The following is a 13,952-nucleotide window of genomic DNA, read 5'->3' as shown; positions in this document are numbered from 1 at the left end:
TAGATAGCTAGGGATCTAAGACAGTGTGAGAATGGTTTATACAGCGGGAGGCATGCGCGGAGTATAGCCCGAAGCAAGGTTTCAGAGTGACGTAGAGCGTCACGAAGCTAGGCCGCGAGCCTTGCGCGCGTGAACGACTCAAACACGGGAAACTTACGTAAGTTCAGATTGAATAGGTGCTATTGGGACTTTTTAGTATAACAGCTCTAATTCAATTCTCAAGATCTCTATTCATAGTGGAGTGTGTGGGTGTTATGAACATGTGTTTAGTTGCGCGTTAGACTGGAATCTTGTAATTTATTTTATGACAAATTAAGGTAAGCTCTATGTTTTAATATATACCTATAAATAATATATATTCGTAGTCGCTTGGCCTGTTAATATGGTACTCATTATTACGACGAAAGCCTAAACGCTTTTGCTACGTCGTACGTAGTTTTAGTAACAGTAACACAATCGTTAAATTGCGGTAGGAAAATTATTAGGGGAGATAAAGTAGGTCAAGTGTAATAAATATTACTCGTAATATGAGTAAAGTTTAATTTGGATATTTATTGTAAATAAATACCACAGCGATATAAACTGGTACCAATTTTATCACAAATCATTCGATTATTAGGAAATATTATAGTGTTAAGGTGATGGCGGTAAGGCGCTTTTAGGAAATAAAATCTAACAACTAAATAAAAAAAAATTCAATTATTTTTTATATTTTTCCTGTTTTTCTCTCCATAAACACTCTCCTTCGAGGAATAAATAAACAAAATACTCGAGTTGGCTCAGCCGTCTTCGAGATTAGCGCTTAGCAACACATTTTATACACATACATACATATTTAATATCGCATGAAAGTAAAGTACATAGTTATGGAATCCATAACGATATTTTAGTTTATCTCGGAAATGTATATAAATTGTTGCTAAGTCATGATGATTTTATTCGTAAGCGAATATACTCGTAATTGCAGATGAAATGAAAAATAAATATTCTGATACGATATAATTCATAATATTGAGGCAGTTAATTACCGCTCATATTTAAAGTTATTTAATTCATTTGTAAAAGTATCTTACGATAATTAAAATGATATTTTAGGTCTGTGTTGATTATGAAATACTATGTAAATTATTTGAACAATTTTAATACCAAATGTTTAGATTGTATTCAAATTATAATGTTATTTATGTTCGTGGAAAGTTGTTTCATGTTTCCATTTGATTTTGTTCTTCACTTAAAAATCAGTAATTTGTAATCGGAGTTGCGCTATTAAGAGGCGAACATTGTTAAGTTTAAACTCGTCATTTGTGTTATAAAACTTTGATTTAACTTCGTTCTTCACCTAGAAATTCAGTAAAATGTAATTCGTCTTATACATAGAATTAATTATATTTGATAAAAAACTATTTAAACTGAAGGGAATTTTTTCTTACGATCTTAGATCTTATCCATATGTAGGATAGGCATAAAGGAACCAGTAGGTATCATAGGCAGGGAGGCAACGGTAATCCTTTTTCTACTACTAGCGGACCCGACAGACGTTGTCCTGTCTTAACTATGAATATTGAATTCAAATTGGTATAATTAATTAAAAAATATTTCAGAAACAAAGTGTTTATTATTCTAATGCTTTATGTTATACAACATTCTTTGCTCGCATATTATTATGTTATCAATATAATAACCCCGATCGAAGCATTTATTTTAAACGATATTCATTTTTCTTACATCCTCTTTGACGATATTTGCATTTGTTAAACGCCATAAGGTTACATCAAAAAGTTCGAATTGTATGGTGGTTAAGTATTCTTAAATTTTCTAATTTTCCGCGCAATTTTTTTCTTTTTTTCTTTTGTAAGAACCTTCTCCTGACAATTACAAACACAACAAAAAAAAATTAGACAAATCGGTCAAGCCGTTTTCATGTTATGTCCTGACAACGGAAAACGAGTTTCATTTTTATAAATTATACTCGACTCGCAGTATTTATTATACTCGACTTCATGTTAAGCTAAACTCTTTAATCCATGCCGCTTCATCTTCGTCACAATCTTGACGGATTTTAATATAGATAATATTCTTGTTTCATATCTATTCTTTTGTTTTAGTAGTACGTGTAGTTTAAATTAAAATTAATAATTGTGTGTTTTGATTACTTTACTAAATGTTTTTATTAATATTAAAACGGCTTTAGTAAGTTAAACACTTAGCTGTAGTTTTTAATTTGTTTTCAAACTTAATCAACTTTAGTGAGTAATTTGCTAAACACACATTTTAGGTTTCGCGGCGGGATTTGCCTAAATTGCTAACGTTAATTGTGAATACAAACAAAGTCTAAATGGCACACTAGATTAATTTACTAAATTCAACTAATACATTTTAATTTTTATTTTTTGTAATTGGTTTTTTTATATGATACGCAAACCAGCCTATGGAGAGGCCATAAAAGGCAGCCCATGGACACACATAATAATGGCCGGCAGAATGAATTTAGGAGGGAGGTGTAAGCTGTTATTTTTAAAGGACTAGTCTCTCTGGGTATAAAACATAAATTTAAATCAAGACAATGTTTTGATAAGAGTTCTATTTTTTGTATTTTACTACAATTTAAAATTAACGAGATTTTAAAGTATCTAATTACGTAAAAGTAGTCAATATTATAATGTTTTCTTTTCCTTGTTTTATTCGATGTAACTAGGAGTGTTAGTAAATAAAATAAATAAGGCCTGGGACTCAGATTTATATATCTGTTTCATACTTATATGCCAATCTTATAGGCAAGTAGGTGATCAGCCTCCTGTGCCTGACACACGGCGTTGACTTTTCCTTCACCGTGCGAGCGAATGTTAACTGCGCACATATAAAGAAAGTCCATAGGTGCAAGCCGGGGTTCGAACCTACGACCTCAGGGATGTAAGTCGCACACTGAAGTCCCGCGTTCTAAAATATAAAAATATTGTTCTAAATAGAATTGATGATAAAGATGTACAGACTCTGTTATTTTATTACTGATAATTATTGCTGATAATTATTTTTGATACTTATAATGGTATCAATCGCTTATACGAGTACTGGGAATAAATAAGGCGCAACTGCGTTTCTCTGTGAATACAAAAGATTTATTTACAAAAGAAATATCTATTAATTTACATTTAATAAAAAAAAAAATATTTTCAAATTATTTCCACATAATATCTATCTTAACAGTAACATGTAATTAGCAACAATATTAATAAAATTAAACTTATAAACATAAACTAATAATAATAAAATAATATACATTGAAATAAATAACGAAACTTAAAATAAACTAAAATATATCATTAAAAGGAGTCCCTTTAGGCAAGGTTCCGAAGATACTGGCAGCGTTCCCCCTTTGAATTGCTAGACTAATTCTTTGTCCGAGGTAGCTGCCAGATCTTCGGTCTCCAGTGATGTCGACTAACCTTTTTGAAATTTCTTTAAAAAGCCTTAAAGCGCTAGGACCCCACGGACCAAGGGTCTCGACACCGAATGGGACAAAATCATATTCAGAGCCCAGACCCCTGTATTTGCATGCTTTATTTTTTTCAGCCGCTTCACAAGCCGCACCAGCTCTGTAGTTGGTTCCATGTAGATGGGAAGGGGCCAGCGTGTCTGAACAGGTTGCATCCCATACCAGTACCCGACCCATCTTCCATGGAATCAAACTCATACCGTCCGGTCTCTTGCCATCGTCTCTTGCAATACCACTTGGCTCAAGAAGACTTGGCACGTTGACGGTGGCAAGGGAACGGCGTATGATATCGTTAAGTGCGGCATGTCTCGAGAAGCGGCCTGCACTTTTTTGGCATGACAGGCCGTGATGTCCTAACTTGTCGACATCACTGCCACAGGGACATATATGAGGAGCGCAGACCGGAACCCCAAGCCGTAGACAGGTTGCGATTCGAAGCGTGTCAGGCTCAAGAAAAGTTCCTGTATTTGACGATGGGTAAGCGTGAAGCCAGTAGCCGGCCTCATGCGTACCCACGGCCAAAAGCCTAGCACGCGCCGAACCTGTACTACGACTCAAAAGATCGTCAAAAGTCAACTTGCAGTGTATGTCATCCCAGCTCCTCTGTGAATTTAGAGATAATGGAAAATTTTGACCTGGGCATGCAATCAAGAAAGCGTTTCTAGCTTCTTCCAAGCCAGCAATCTCAAAGTTTGAAGGGGATGCCCTTAAAATTTTACTTATGAGATTTGCTGAACTATGGACAGAAGATAGAAAGGCTGGTAAAGCGACACTGGAAATTTTGCGAAAAAATTTTCCCTGTAAACGATCAAATTGTTTGTCAAATTTTACGTGTTTGTCAAATTATTCACTCACGTGTGAATACAAAAGAAACAACATTTAAAGCCTATATTTTAGGTTTTATAACATAAAATAATACAATGAAAAAATTAAAACATCTTAAGTGCCCTGTAAACGATCAAATTTGCTTGACGCTCTTGAGCTTAGACGATCAAACCAAATATCTATCAAATTTGTTAAATTTCTAGTAGATTCTCCTTTCGTGACGTAACGTTGCCGTGCCGAGCGCGAGTAATTCAGATGACGCATTTTTGGCATTGACTCTAGCACTGTGTATCAAGACAAAAAAAAGAAGACGATGGAGTCGAGAATGGTTGAAATTAAGAGATAAATACGAGAATTTGCTACGGGAAATATTGCGCACTGAACCTAAAGACTACGCAAACTTCCTGCGCATGGACCATAAAACTTTTGAAGATTTACTGACTATACTCCATCCTCGTATTGAAAAAAAGGACACAGTTATGCGGAAATCTATACCAGCTTCTCAAAGGTTATCAATAACTTTGAGGTATCTGGCTAGCGGCGATGATTTCGAAGACTTAAGTGCCCTGTAAACGATCAAATTGTTTGTCAAATTTTACGTGTTTGTCAAATTATTTGATAGTGTACTGCTGTGTTTGACGCGTTTGTCAAACACAGCAGTACACTACACCTGAAGGACACCTGAAGACTACGCAAACTTCCTGCGCATGGACCATAAAACTTTTGAAGATTTACTGACTATACTCCATACGGTTTTATTTAATAAATAAAATAAAAAGCCTTTTATTTCTTGCTAAAAGATATACAAAATAACATAGGTTTACAAAAAATCAGGATAAACAGATATGAAATGCAACATAAATTCTTTGTTAGTAATATTGACACTCATATTGTCACTGAGCGTAGCGTCCTCCTTGATGTCAATATAACGAGTGAGATCTTGTTTCAAACTCGACATCAATCCAGATTTTCATCAAACACGACAAACACGTAGATTGTTTGACAAACGCGTCAAACACAGCAGTACACTATCAAATAATTTGACAAACACGTAAAATTTGACAAACAATTTGATCGTTTACAGGGCACTTTAAGTGCCCTGTAAACGATCAAATTTGCTTGACAAACTTGTTTGTCAAACTTCACGTTTTCATCAAACAATAGCTTAGACGATCAAACCAAATATCTATCAAATTTGTTAAATTTCTAGTAGATTCTCCTTTCGTGACGTGACGTCGCCGTGCCGAGCGCGAGTAATTCAAATGACGCATTTTTGGCATTGACTCCAGCACTGTGTATCAACACAAAAAAAGAAGACGATGGAGTCGAGAATGGTTGAAATTAAGAGATAAATACGAGAATTTGCTACGGGAAATATTGCGCACTGAACCTAAAGACTACGCAAACTTCCTGCGCATGGACCATAAAACTTTTGAAGATTTACTGACTATATTCCACCCTCGTTTCAATACGAAAAGGACACAGTTATGCGGAAATCTATACCAGCTTCTCAAAGGTTATCAATAACTTTGAGGTATCTGGCTAGCGGCGATGATTTCGAAGACTTAAAATTTCAAGCCTGCGTTGCACCTCGAACATTGAGCAACATTATCATTGAAACTTGTGAAGCAATAAATAAAATAAAATAAAAAGCCTTTTATTTCTTGCTAAAAGATATACAAAATAACATAGGTTTACTAAAAATAAAAAAAAATCACGATAAACAGATATGAAATGCAACATAAATTCTATGTTAGTAATATTGACACTCATATTGTCACTGAGCGTAGCGTCCTCCATGATGTCAATACAACGAGTGAGATCTTGTTTCAAACTCGACATCAATCCAAATTTTCATCAAACACGACAAACACGTAGATTGTTTGACAAACGCGTCAAACACAGCAGTACACTATCAAATAATTTGACAAACACGTAAAATTTGACAAACAATTTGATCGTTTACAGGGCACTTTACATCTATTATGTCAAGTGACAAATTAAACATCGTCGATCAGACGCCAAAGAAGAAAAATAAAATATAAAAAGAGTTTGTATAGGAAAATATATTATGTTTTCCTTACATATATAATATATTACATGACTTAATATCCTAGAATCCCTAGATGGGGCAGAGGGCGTCCACAGTGAGTCTCTATCGCGTTCGGTCTTGAGCCTCGTATTTCTCCTCGCTCCAAGTCTTTCCGGCTCTCTTTGCCTCATCTGTAACGCGCCAGGTTGAATATTACGGTCTAAATAAATTAAATAGGTAAACTAAATGCGGTTTAAGGCAGGCAGGAAGGTAAAAAGCAAAATATTTAGAAGTATAATGATTTAATCGTTTCAAACCAACCTGCGACAATTTTTTATATTTTTATCCATCAATTAATTCATTAAATGCTAATGATCGAGTAACTAGTTTAATCACTTGTGCAGGTGTTGAAAATTCATTTCATATAAAAAATTAACTGCAATTTACTAATTAACTTGTTTGAACAGTCTCTGTGCTGTTATTTGTTTTAGAATAAATTGGTGTCAGTTAATAAGAGTATGTACTAAATATATTTAAGGTAACTCTGAATAATTTGTATTATTTTGTTATTGTATTATATATTTTATGGTCACACAACATTTACTATATATATACTAGACTTATTCGTCCCTATCTCGTGCAATCATAATGATGATTGTCATTTGTTTGTAATAGATATTATCAATGGACAATTTACAATATTTCGTGATATATATTTATGGTGTACTTAATATAATATTTAACCTATGATAGATACAGGTCCTGATTTAAATAGTACTTTTCTTACGTATGGTATTGGTAGTACATACCACAGATATCTAATTATAATGAATCAGCATTTATACAGACACATACTAGATTTACGTATCCGATTACGTCTGCATATTATTCAAAAGTTAGAACATTAGATGATATAGGTCAGGTTAAGCAAGAGGATTACGCCATTTCAGCTGTCGTGAAGTCACTTTCATTTTTTGTATGCAAGCGAGAGTGCCAAAAGTTTTGCGCACTGCGTCGCTTCCTCAAACTGAATATGTATGTGGTAAACTTGCCAATTCAAATTCGGCTCCAACCTTCACCACCTTGCAAGATATTCAAGTTTTAGAAATTAAGATGTTTTGACGGTTAATTTTATTCAGCGGTGCGATTCAGTAGGTACAAGCGGCATACGAGAAAATAAGTTCGACCTGTCTCATCTGTAAAAATCTAATCAAAATCCTTCAATAATTAGTAGGTTTTACGTGACGGTTATAATATGCAATTACTAATAATTTTGGTAGGCAGACTTTACCAAAAAAATTTAAAAAATGTTGGCCATTTTTATATAGGCAGGCATAATCGAAGGACCTTTTTTTGGTAGTGCTTTTAAACTTCGTGCACAATAGATTTTTCTTTCTGTTTGTTTTTTAACACTTGTACGGTGTACACATCGTGAAGGAACTGGCTTGGCTTGTAGACATATCCAATCTGAGGCCAAGATCCATATTTTCTTATAACTGATTATTATCTTTGTATTTTTTTATTTAATTTGCTAATGTGGCGCTTGTCTAGCAGGACCTTATTTATTTACATATAGCTACTATTAGACTGGTTATTCACAGTGTTATTAACATATGTATATCATCTCCTTTTCTAATTTCCAGAAATTCACAATCCAACATAACATAATATTAAAGAATAAGTTGCGCGTGATATATGCGATACCCTTTAATTTAAAAAAAAAGAAAATTTTTGCTTTATTATATTTTCAAACTTTAAAAAAAATTAAATATTCATAATTGCATGTGAAATAAAACTGATAATTATTAATATGTCGGCAGTGGCACGTCCATGACCTAACGAGAACTTACCCCACTACGCTGCAATCGTAGAAAATTGCCGCAAGGCTGACGTACTTATATATTTTTAAGTGAGCACACTACACTTTAATGATGCTGGAAAGACGATAGATTAAAGTAAATAATGATGAGCTCACATTGGACCCTGATAAATGCTTACGCTTGTCTCCCTTCGACTAATTGTACTTCCGATATACATTTTTACTTTGTCTTAAAGCGTCTTAATTATTTGAGTATTCTCCATTTGTTTAAAACGCTACAGTTGCTTGAAAGGTCTCGGCGTGCTGTAACAATAGAGTTCCGTTCAAATACTTGACTCAGAAACCCATAAAGTCTCTTAAGGGTTATCCTCTAGGAATGTGATCTTTTTGATTTTCCGTTCTTACTATAAAATTTTTCGACGTAATTACTGATTTCGATTACTTGATTTGTTTATGATTATATATAAAATAAAGAGCGTAAATTTTGAGAAAACGTAAATTTTTAAAAATTATCTAAACTACTAAATTATCAACTACAATTAATTTTATACATATACAAATCCAATGATAATACAACATTTATGCGTTTTCACCAGGGATTAGCGACTGCAATATGCCCCCTTATCATTTATTTTTGTATTTATCCTCTTTCTTAATAGGCAAGTCATCAAACTCACGTGCTCATTATCGGTATTTGAGTCTTAGGCATCATATCAAAAATCATAGTTAAGCATCCCAAGCTTACCCACCAATACATATCACCAGCTTTATACTGTTAAATTTAAATGCCTATGATATTTAATTTTATTTATTTCTCGTGTAATTATTTATTAAAGCAACGGGCACCACAATAAAATCTTACATCTATATAAAAACAAACAAGAATAACAAATAAATCTAATTTAATCTAACAGGCAAACACAGCTTGCTTAATAATTTTTACTAACTAACAGAATTATTAAAAATAATAAATATGTGTTTTAAAAAGCAAGAAATATAAATTATAAGTTATTGCAAAATTTTGGAAATGATAACTTTCCGAAACTGAGAGTAAGAGTGGTGGATGGGGTCAATTTCAGGGGAAAATTATTAGTAAACATACACGTACACATTCTAGGAATAGCAGCGTTAGAAACTAGGATGGTTCTGCCAAAGTTAGCTTTTAAAAAAATCATATATAACAGACATGTCAGCAAAGTCCAACCTTTTGTCTATGGACAAAATTTTTATGTGACCCACCCGTAGCCGAGCAATGTAGGCGAAAAAACCTGCTAAAAATATTTTTTCCAGTCTTAACTGATGTGTTGCACAGTGCAGGCACCACACCAGTCGATATGACTCCGGACCGAAGTATTATATAGCGCTATTTTTATTTAACAATTCTTAAAGTGTTTGTCTTATTCCTACAGAAAAGGCTTGCTGTATAAAAAGATTTGTAATGTCGTTCATAAAAATAATAAACATTAATAATAAAAATATAATTGAGAAACTACTAAGTATTTTAAATTACTAAACCCGTCATAGAATTTTTTTAAATACAAGTCTTACAATGCAAGTAATTTCACGCATTGAATAAACACATCCTTTAGAACCAAAAGAAACGAGGGAAAAGTAGGGAAAGCTAGATTGCTATTGTACGATACACTTTTGTGCTTTGTAAAAACCTCTCGAAGATGTGTGCTCGAGATATCCTTACTATATAGAGCTCTGATCACAATACACATTACAAACAACATATTTTAAGTACATTTTATTTTATGGAGGAGTATGTCATTCCTGAACTTATCATAGTCTGCAATTTTTGATACGTGAAAAAAAATGAATTATAATCTTGTTATAGTGTTGTTTTAGAACTTATATCATATTACATAATTCGGAAGATCAAGTGTTCGATACGAGGAATTCAAAATTCAGTTACTAACCCAGATTACTGTTCCTGGCGAAACAAAAATGTTTGCGGGACGAATACAGTAACACCTACTTACTATTGTCTATTGTCTATTGTCTTACATATATACGAGTATTTTCAGCAATTCACACTTCTCGTATTACTTGCTGTATAGCAAAGAAAGACAGTTATATAATATTAAAATCAAAATACATTGCTGTTATAAATAAACATGTTTTTTTCAATTAAGAAGTGTATTTACATTAAATCTCTACTTATATTAAATAAATAACTCCTGAACAGAGAATAATGTGTACCCCTCGTCCCATGAGGTAAAAAGTTTTCATTTCAAAAAGAATATTAAAAACGAAATCATTAATTCTTTTATATAACCTTTAACTTGCTAAAGAACTTGACAATTTATTTCAATGGCTTTGTGTTTTCAAAACATTTGAATCAAGGAATGGTGAGATATATTTTTTTCCGTGATAGATATTAGTTCTTTATAAAGGTTGTTGATGCTAATAACATTTTCTAATTATGACGCGTAAACGGTTACTATTATTACGGTAATTAATTTAGTAAGGAAGCCCTAAATTGAATCTCAGAATTCAATGTGATCGTTATATTATATAAAGTGGATGAAGATTAACACAAGTGAAATTACGATAAGGTATCAACTGTAGTTTAATTAAATAGTAATTAGTAAGGTGTTACTAGTACCTATTAACATGACATGTATGTTAAACAATTTCAACTTTATACAAAATCAAATTTTAATTACAAAATTATTAAATTCTGAGTACTGCAAATACAATATGCAACGTTCTATTGTATGAAATTTTGTTAAGTTGTGTGTTTTCTTTAAATTTGACGCTTTGTGACGAACACCAATAGTATGTGGAACTAGGCCAAGTATTTCCTTACCAAAGGAAAGATTCAGTGTCAATTTAGCAAAGTATAAATCCCATATGTATTAACGATTTATAATGATGTGGGCGACGGCATATTTTGATTTAGATGAACCGTGTTCCAACCCACATATAAATACTGCAATTTTTTCATGGCAAGTAACTAAATACTTAATCGAAAAAGCAAATGTGCTAATAAGCAGAACAATTTTCGTATATTATACCACTTATTGTTTACCAACATTACTGCAAATTATTACCCGATCCATTATTGTCTTTTGTTAAAAGCGATATTGTTCAAGCTACGTTGAGTTATGTCCGACTAATGTTATAATAGTTAACTAGATTATTCATAGTTTATTTTTGGACATTTCGACTAGGTCTTAATTAAATATTATATGTATTTAAGTCACAGGCAAATTATGATAATATATTAATGATATTTCACGCAATTTTAGTCTCGATTCTTAGTAACACAAAAAATATCTTGTAGGCATTGAAAATTAGCAAATGCAAGAAATGTGTTTTGTCCTTTATAAATACTCGTATATACTGACACACTAGAACACGCGACATTATTCACCTCGCCTTGTAATAACTCACACTGCCAGCAATTAAGGAAAAACCTCAACGTTTTTAACACGTCGACCCTACCAATTGTACTAGACGGTGTTAACATTCGTAAAGACAAATTAAGAAGCGAACCGTAATAACGAGCGAAGGTTTCATTATATATAGGCTAGGGTAAGTTATAAAAACTTTTACACTTTACGAGGCTCTGTGGGGAACGAATTCTTGGAAATGGCGAGGATTTAGTTTTGGTTGGAGACGTCATAACGAAACGATGAAGTAAATGTTGCATTTCTTAAAGAAACTATATATATACTAGCAGACTCGGCCAAGCGTTGCTGTGGCTAAGGTTTTAGTTATACTACATAGTTGTAAACTATTCAAGGGAATCGGTAGGAGAACACCAGTCATGGGGACCACCATGCTTCTTTGGTGGTTATGCTATTAAATTGTAGCTTATGTGAAACGTTGGTACTTTCAACACAGCGCCATCTGTTAGAATTGTTAGTGTCATATAATAAACAAATAATTTGCAATAAAATAATATTGCGGGTATAAATTAGGATTTAAGCTATGCTATCTTTTAAGTTAGATCAAACCGCACTCGGTGTGTAAATTTGATTGAAATCGGTTAAGTAGTTTAGGAGTCCATAGCGGACAAACAACGTGACGCGTTATTTATATATATTAAGATATATTATTTGTTAAGGAATGTAAACAAACAGCCCTTTCAATGTTCACTGTAAATAGAATATATTTCATACATTGTTCAAGTAATTTGAATACAACAACAAATAGTTCGGCATCAAATTTCAAAATCAGAAGCATATCAGTTATGGCGTGCGTTCAATTTTGACAATGTATTCAAATCAACGAGTAAAATCGATAGATTGACTATTTGATGATAATATGTATAATGTAAGCGTAAATGATAATCGCTTGTAATTTATGGATAATGGAGCTTCATATTGTAAATATTTTTAAACATAACAAAATCTACACCGTAGCTTTTAGATTTACTTCGTTTTTACACTCGAAACTCCCAAATACGACGGAGCACTCATTTATTACGAACAAATGAACGAAAAATGCAATTAGTGAGAAAGAAAAACGGCTCACAATGAAAGGAAACTTTTTGAAGACATAAATCTTTCTTGTTTGAATTCAGTTTCGACAGTCAGCCAGCTCATAAAACCCTTTATGTTGTTTTGATAGTAATAATAGTTTGGTTTATTATTATAAAAAATTATAATAAAATATATACTGATTATATTTAAACGATTGAAAATTCAAGTGCTTTTAATTACTGAAGTGTTTATTTATTAAAGTTTACCACATCATACATAGTAATAAATCTACGGCATATGCTACAAACTCTTTTATCTAAAATGTATGACAATTTAAGTAAACATAAGTGTTACAAAAACAAAATATTAAAAAAAAAACAATTAAAATATATACAAGATAAAATCATACAATAAAAATACCAGAAATTTTTGTTAAACAGACAAAAAAAAATATCAGCAAAACAGCGAATTAGGTTCGGGATAGGCACTTAACAATGCTTTCTCTAAAACCGTTGATAATATCATGCTCACATGTAAAGTAGGTTTGCGAACCAAATAATTTAAGACCAATTTCAGAATGTACAGATTATTCTAATTACAAAAATCACATTTCTGTTATAATGTTTTTTCATAGAGGTATTGTATCATTATAGATCGACCCCGACCGCCATTTATATCTTGTTAATTACGAAAAATGAGGTCAGAAGAGTATGTATTCATTTAATAAAAGAGTCCCAAAATCAAAAATTAAAATCGACTATAAAGCTGCATAAATTGCAAAATAAATATCCGCTCTTTATAGGGCATTTGTTTTGACAGGCCCTTTTTATTGAAAGAGAATTATCGTTGCACAGATTGGATTCCGCTATCGATATTTAAATGCGGTACGATGTCGGGGATTGCGCGCAATCAGAACGTCCTTTATTTCGTCACGAATTTTTTGTGTGATGATACGTATTAATCGGTTGAGAAATTTCAATTTGGTCAATGTTATTTTAATAGGGCTTTTTAAACGTGAAATTACAATTTAAAATACTTGATAAAAGAAAACACTTTTTTACCGGATTGAAGTTATGTATTATTTTAAATTTACAATTATTTTGCATAATTAAAAAAAAAATCCGACACGATTTTTTTGAGTCACCGTGACCACGCGCGATGTAAAGCACGCGAAAAGTCGGAAAAAAAATTAAAATTATGCAAAATAATTGTAAATTTATAATAATACATAACTTCAATCCGGTAAAAAAGTGTTTTATTTAAATGTGTAAAAGTTATGTCAATTAAAGACAATACTATACTTGATAAATCTTAAATTGTACCATAAACTTTTGACACTTCTAGTCA

General features: G+C 32.3%; 1 protein-coding gene across 4 annotated transcripts in view; it reads left to right on the top strand.

The window, feature by feature from the left end:
* Positions 1-70: 70 nt before the first annotated feature.
* Positions 71-13,952, top strand: part of LOC125051712 — a 45,624-nt gene continuing 31,742 nt past the window's right edge. For 3 of the 4 annotated variants that reach the window (XM_047652277.1, XM_047652252.1, XM_047652235.1), the window contains exon 1: positions 71-317. The gene's annotated coding sequence lies outside the window, so the exon portion shown is untranslated. The remainder of the gene's footprint in view (positions 318-13,952) is intronic. The other variant, XM_047652284.1, reaches the window with a different exon arrangement.

The sequence above is a fragment of the Pieris napi genome, chromosome 1 (assembly GCF_905475465.1).
Source record: "Pieris napi chromosome 1, ilPieNapi1.2, whole genome shotgun sequence".
NCBI classification, from domain to species: domain Eukaryota; kingdom Metazoa; phylum Arthropoda; class Insecta; order Lepidoptera; family Pieridae; genus Pieris; species Pieris napi.
This window is presented reverse-complemented; position numbering and strand designations above follow the sequence as displayed.